We start from the raw sequence: 7,453 nt of genomic DNA, 5'->3' as shown, positions 1-7,453 counted from the left end.
CTGTGTTACTCTTCACACTGATGAAGGACACAGTGAGCCCAGGTATTCCCATGGGCAGAAGGGCAGTTCTTGGCTTAAGGAATTCAGGACCTAAACAGACTGTAAGAGAGGAGGTCAGGAAAATCATTTTGGATATCAGACTCCAGAGAACAGCAACAGCAATTAAAGTTATAGCTCAAAAATGGCTGGAGCACCATCCAAAATTGTAATTGCTCATCTTTTGACTAGTTTAAAGACAAGGGTTTGACAGATAGACCATGGGCACGGAACTGCTGCCCAGTGCACCTTTAGCTGAACGAACTACGTCAGGGCTAAGTACAGCGTGCTACAGCAACCCAAGGCATGGAACTGGCAGAGAGCAAAGAAAGTGGCCTCCCAAACATCAATCATTAGCAGGTCTCAGTGAGGGAGAAACGAATGCAGGAATGGCCAGATCGTTCTCAGAGCCCCAGAGAAAACTGATCCTTGTTTGTCGCAATCTGAATTGGATCTTGAAACAACTAAAATATACCCAATTTTCCAAATGACCTCTATTTGTGTAGCTAATTCTGGGTCTCCTGGGTTTTTCCAAGTTAAACACACTCCAACATCTGCTCACAATAAAAGCAGATGACAGTGCTTCTACACGTACAGCACAAGCTGACTCCCCATTAAAATAAAAGCACCACTCTTTCCATTAAATACAGTGTAATTTTTGACTTGCTTTGTCCAGACATCAGTGGATATAACTTGGAGGGTTTGAGATCCGAAACAAAACAGACTGAAGATGATCTTTTAATACCCCATGCTTTTAAAAATGGGGCTCTTGGCTGCTACGTCTAAGCACTCAGGTGAGTATTGCTGCATGGAAAAATGTGCCCCGCTCCACAGCAGACAAATCCACCCACACAGCAGTGAGGAAGGCTTTGAGTGCCATGAGTGGAGCATGGTTATCATCAGCCAGCTTCAGCCTGCCTGATGCTGAGTTAACATGCCATTTTCCCTGTGCTGTCAAAGCCTTTGTCACGGTAATAGCCTGTTTCCTCTTTTTGTTAATATCTCTGTCAAGAGAATGAAGCAGCAGAATTGAAAGTGCCATGGTGTGTGATTACACCGTTCTGCTCAGGCTGTGCTGGCAGCCTGCTGTGTTTTGATTAACTGGATATTCCTCTAAAATTTGTATGAAATTATTTTTCCATGGAAGCTCAGGGTGATGAAAGAGGAAGAAGCAACTAGGAGGGAATTGGAGGCTGGTTGTCTGGTCACTCAGGAGCAGGCAGAGCTGATCAGGCTGTGGCTGCCTGCATCTGCTCCTGTGCCTTGCCCATGGCCTGGTCTCTGGTGAGGATAAACTGCTCTTGTCACTTCCAGGTTCTACTCAGCTTTTCCCAGAAGTCTTTCAATAAATGTGAGCTGTGACCTGAGATATGTGTAAATTGCGATAGGTAGTTTGGAATGAAACCCAGAAACCTTGAAGTTTTATAAAATCTTTCAATACCTGGCAAGCAAACTCAGTATATCAGTCTGTATGTACAGACACTGTTATTCCCACCACACACAAACCTCACAGTACTGGGGGGAGAATGTGTAGACTTTCAGTTCTTCTGATTTGTCTGCTGACCCCAGATCTCACTGAGGTCAGACAGCAAAATGTCACTGGCATGTTGTGCCTCTCCTCTGCCCCTCCTGCCAGCAAGGCCAGCAAGGATTTTGCTAGTAGGGGGCTTCGATTTCCTTGCATGTCTGCTTGGGCTTTGCAGCACACGCTAAGAAAACCACTTCACTTTGCCTTCTCTTGGTCCCCATAACCGAATGGGACAAAACCGATAAACAGGGAGTTCTAATTTATTTCCTAGGGCATCTCACTACTCTGGACAGGGATCCAGAATCTCATTTTCAAGATTAAGCACAGTTCACAGGCAAGGTTGTAATGAATCTAAAAGTCTGGTGTAGAAACTGCTGGTATATCACACCCTGCATTACTTGCTGCAGCTCTGAGAAGTGGACAGAATAATCCAAACTGACACATTTTTGTTTTGATTTAGCACCAGTGCAAATGACACAGGATGTAGGGTAGCTAGGACCCAGACATTCCTTTCATTGATCTCTGGTCTTACTGCCTAACTGAAGTTGCAGAGGGCTTTTGTGTTACAATCTATTCTATTTCATGCTCAGAATTAATGAGTAAAACAGTTCTGATAAGTGCAATGTCCATACCACTTGTTGACTTGCATCTGCAGATTTTATAACACTATTGCTCTGCAATCAATTGAAAATAGTCATGAGATCAACTTTCCCACCACTTATAAACTCAAGCTCATCTTTCATAAAATATTTCCAAGTTTTTCTAATGAGTCGGATTGACTTTTCAATCTGCACGCTTACTATAAATCTCTCAGAATATTTTATGTATTAATGGACAAATTTGGAATGTATTTGTGATGACACCTCCCTTGTTCTTCTTCTCCCTCTCTCCCTTTACCTATTACACATGCTTGATAGAATCTCTCTAGTCTAGTTCAGCACTTTTGTAACACATAAAAAGTTTGAGACATGGGTTTTGTTTTGATAACTTAAAGTACTATATAAAAAAATTAAAAATTGAGAGGGTTGGAGAAACACCAATGAAATCTGAGGTCTGACAACCTCGAGAAAGTGTGCCAATCCACTTAGGCAACTCCCAGTCCTGCTGCCTACAGACAGTCCTCCTGCACCCTTCCCCATGCAAAGGATTTGAACACGGCTTAGACCTATGCAACTCACCAAAACAAGACAAATTATTTTAGCCACCAATTCCCTTTCCATTGTCTAAACCAATTTAAAAGAAAGCACACCTGAAAACTTTATATCTTACCTATAGCAGATATTACAAGTTGCTGCTCTGTATGAGGTTTGACTACTGTTAACTTGCAATAAACTCACTGGCAGCTGGTTTTGATTTCCTTCAGGGTTTTTTTGTGTTGTCATTATGTTTATGGGTTTTTGGTTTTGTTTTTGTTTTTTAATGGACAACAAATGAAATGGAAAAGGAGGATGCCATTTATATGACACATTGTACTATAAGGACTTTTACCAGAATATTGAGACATACAGCCTGATGAAAGAACATGACTGGAAATCCAACCATTTCTGAGTCAGATAATACTGTGCATTTAGCTGAATTGTTACCGTAATGCTTGCAAACTGCTGTTTCTTACCAAAGATCAAGTAGACAAAGATAGAAGTGGGAAAAGTATTGAGCAAGACTGCAATGCAAAAATAGTGAAAATAGCACATGGCTCTGGAAGACACATGAATCACAGGTATTTTAGAAATTAAATATGACAAATAAAACAGGAAAAGGGCACTTAACAAATATCAAATCCAACAGAGATGTACCAGAAGAGAAACAGAAAGAAAGATTTACAAGCAGTGAGCTGGTTTTGCATTTCAAAACACCGGATAATGGTGCTGGATAAGAGGAAACAAAAAAAGTATCAGAAAGATGTGGGAAAATGACAAAGGAAGGAGGAAACTGCCTTGGCAGGGAACATGGACACAATAATGTGTGTATATGGAATAAAAAAGTCAACTACCATAAAGCATCCACTGCTCATAGCCAAAAGCAGCAAACCAGCATGGCTGGGCTAGAGCAGATGAGTGGGGTTTTTGAGTCACAGCAGGAAACACCACACACTATATTTTGTTAGGCTGCTGCACTGTTTTACACACATGGAGAGGAGGGGGGATTGTAGATATGAAAAGGCAAGGCAAGTTGTTTCATTTGTTTATATTAAAAATAAATAGCTTTTGAAAATATGACCAAGTCAGTGAAGAGTACGAAACAAAATCCTCAATTTGTTGTGATTTAGCCGGTAAGAAGTAGAGAGAAGTAAAATCCATGCAACAAATGCACACAATAGCTTTCAAAATTCCCCTCAGTCCACAGAAATGCTTTCAAGAGATCATGCCAATATTCTTCTAAGAAAACCAGCTTGCTTCAAAGTCCAGCAAAAATAAACAGGTTTTTATAAAAGAAACAACTGACCCTGCCCAAGACCAGGCACAGCACACACCTCTGGAAGAAACACTGCATAGCATGATGCCAAAGGAGTTCACTGGTAGAAAACCTCTGGCAGTGCATCATGTCACTGAATGAAACCAGACCACACTTAGGAGCTGCAAAGCACTGTCAGTTCCCCCCTCCCTGGCCTTAAACTTTGCATTGGTTTAAGAATATAATTCTCAAGTTATTTCTTCTGGTATCACTGTAGCTTTGCCTAATCTCAAAATGTTACTCTGTCTGACCTCCAAGTGGCAGAGCTGTGATAATCTCAGGATATAAGCGAGGTAAAACTCATAGAGAGAGAGATAATATCTTTTATTAGTCTAACCGGCAGAGCTGAAGAAACCTGCCAAGTGTGGACAGAGCCTGCATTCATTAGAAGCAGATACAGTGATTTCCAGCTTTGTGTGCTACAGGAATGCTGAGACAGCAGTTTATATGGGTCACAGGCAAGCAAGCCAGCTCAAGAATCACACCTAACCTAGCTAATTCCTTGTGGAGCCTTTGCAGCCAAGGTTCAAATGGCTAGATTGCTGCAAATCCTAGATTAAGGCTAAACTGTGTGCTATGTATTCTGTGAATGGAGACTAGAGCACTTTTGTCACAGGAGAGCAGCAACAGACTTATGCAGTCTTGTCCAGTGACCCACTGGAGCTACGGGCTGGCGATGCTTGGGATGGAGGGGCCCTACCTGGCCCAGACACCCCCTGCTACACCCCCTGCTCCTGACCCACCTGTCAGCAGGACTGAATTAAGACTGGGGCAGGGGTTCACTACAGCAGGGCTGTTTCTCTGAACTCATTCAGCTACTTCATTTTGCTTCTTCATTTCATTTGCACACCTTTCAAAAACTCTGTAAATGTACTTGTCTCATTTCACCTAATGTTTGGTAACAGGAAGAGGCTGGAAGCTCAGGTTGCAGTATCTCTTTCCCCAGAGGATGAGGGTGGTAGAGGCCCTCTAACAGTTACCTCTTATGATAAAACCATGAAGAAATTGGAACTTGCTAGAAGAATAAAAAGCTATATAAACTTTTTGTTAATAGAAGCCTTTAAAAACTCCAGAGCTAGTTTTTGAGCCAAGACTAAGAGAAATTAGCAATATTTTTGCTTTGTTTTCTTTTAGATATTTTTGACTTTGAGATGTTGATAGTATAAATGCTAGGTGTTCTGTTTTCTTTATAGTTTCATTATATGAAATCCATAGACCTTCAGCCTTTCAGCATCCTTTTTTGCAAATATATGTGTACAAACCTACACATATTAATACATATATAGTAGAACATATGTCAAGAATAAACACATGATATTACACAAATAAAAGTCCTGAGAGACTTTTGATACTAAAGGTTTCTCTCTGACTTTTGAAGTACTATCTTTAAGGAGCAAATTGCTACCAACTGCCTTTTTTCTGTATCTTTAAATTAAAAAGTGCAGGCAGGCTTTAACACATGGCTCCCTAGAACTGCCTCTGGTACTCATAGGAAAATTACTTCCTGCAGGCACGCAAATTATGTAGATGAAATCATATCTCTCATATATTGAGTTGATGATAGACTCAGGCCAGGTTCTTCTTACAGTGATCACATAAAAAGGGATGAAGAATTTCCCACACAGAGCACTTGAGCAGTGATCGTACGTTTGACAGGAGGAAATGAAAGTGCTCAGTATTACCAAGCTTCAGCTTGAAAAGACTGAATTCTCTGTTTAAGCTCATCAATAAATGACTAAAGTGTCCTCAGACTACGGGAAGCAACCTGCAGTTTACAGTAGCTAAGTCTCACTGACATAATAGCAATAGAGTAGAAGCTAAAGAGGGGCACACTGTATTCAGAACGATGTGATCACTTCAATTTTCTTTTATAAAAACTTAGCTCTACAGTGGTCAGCCTAAGGAGCAGATGTGTTGGTTATGACTCATTCTCAATATGAAACTGAGAGCACCCTCCAGATTATGAGCTCATGAAAGTGGTTTTGACACTATAAAGCTTTCTCCTGGCTCATGGAGAAGAGCTACTGTAGCAAGTAAATGTAGCTTGTAGGTGTTTGGCTATTGATTACTTTTTCCCCCATAATGGTGACAAGGTCAGCTGCAGTCACTTAGAGAAACTTGTATCTTTAACTTTTTGGAAATCTCGGCCTTTGGGGACTATCTGGATGAGCAGATTTTTAAATTAAAAATAGAATTAAGTTCAACCCACCACAAACACACATATATATATGTATATATATAACCCCAGGACAGACAATGTTGTTATGATTTCTTTTCTAATTGCTTACCTATTTTATTGTTGCTAGCACTGTAACTCTACCTATGTTACTTTAATTAAAGCTAACACTGTAACAATAACTGTGAGCCTCCCTCCTCCCTTTTAATATCCTTGTTAATACCTAAGGTTTAGAATAAATAATGCAAACTGCTTACTGGAACATGGCCATAAATTATAAATTGCAAACCATGCTTAATTTTAAGACCAAAGAACTATGGAAGGTAAAATATACAGTTTTAGCTTCACATAACACTGAGTTCCTATTTTAAACATGAGAATATGATCTCAACTCCCTCATCACTCCACCATCCAACGAGGTAGATATGTGCTTGTATCAACACCTCATCCTTCAGAGAGTGACACATCACCATTTGTGTTGTTTTGAAAAACAAAAAAGTTTTTTCTCTTACAATAACAAGTCTTTCCTACCTTTAAAGTGAATTTCAGGAACAGAACCCTGTGATTGGCACTGAGGGTCACAGAGTTCACAAATGAGGTCAATTCTTCCCTTGAAAAGTTTTTCAGAACAACATGTTGAAGAATTTTCAACCCAAGACCTAACCAAAACAACTGTGGACCTTCTTTTTTCCTGTCTTATCATCCCACTTCTTCCTTTCTTGACATTTTAATGAACTATCAGATATTCCCTAATTCCAGGTCTGTAGTTTTAGTGGTAGCATTCTACATGTGTAGTTTACACACATCTTACGTGTAGTTCAATTTAAACAAGATTCATTACTTGATTGTTTGAATGAATTTCAATGTCTTTACAATAGACATTTGCCGCCATACCTATCATTAATTGAGTTTTCTCTAAATGAAATTTTCAGTTGGTTTATTAATAGAAATGACTGCATTTAAAAATCTGTAATCCATACCAGTGTTGATTTCCCAAAACTCACACAAACAAACATTTTAATGCATAAATGTGGCTTTATTGATGAACATATACAGAACAGAAAAAGTGACCTCCACTCAGAAGGAGGTTATTCACAATATGCCCCAGTCCATATCATTCTATTTGGTTTAATTATTAATCAGATCCAGCTGAGAAATGGCTCATCTAGTTTTCAGGTACAAGCACGTACATGTGCTTCTTCCATCCACTGTGTTTCTCAGCCTAAAATACACTAGAAAGTCAATCTCATTGTATTCTTCTC

Source organism: Manacus candei, unplaced genomic scaffold, assembly GCF_025592945.1.
Source record: "Manacus candei isolate 608988 ecotype Guabito, Panama unplaced genomic scaffold, ASM2559294v1 h1tg000088l, whole genome shotgun sequence".
Lineage (NCBI taxonomy): Eukaryota > Metazoa > Chordata > Aves > Passeriformes > Pipridae > Manacus > Manacus candei.
This window is presented reverse-complemented; position numbering follows the sequence as displayed.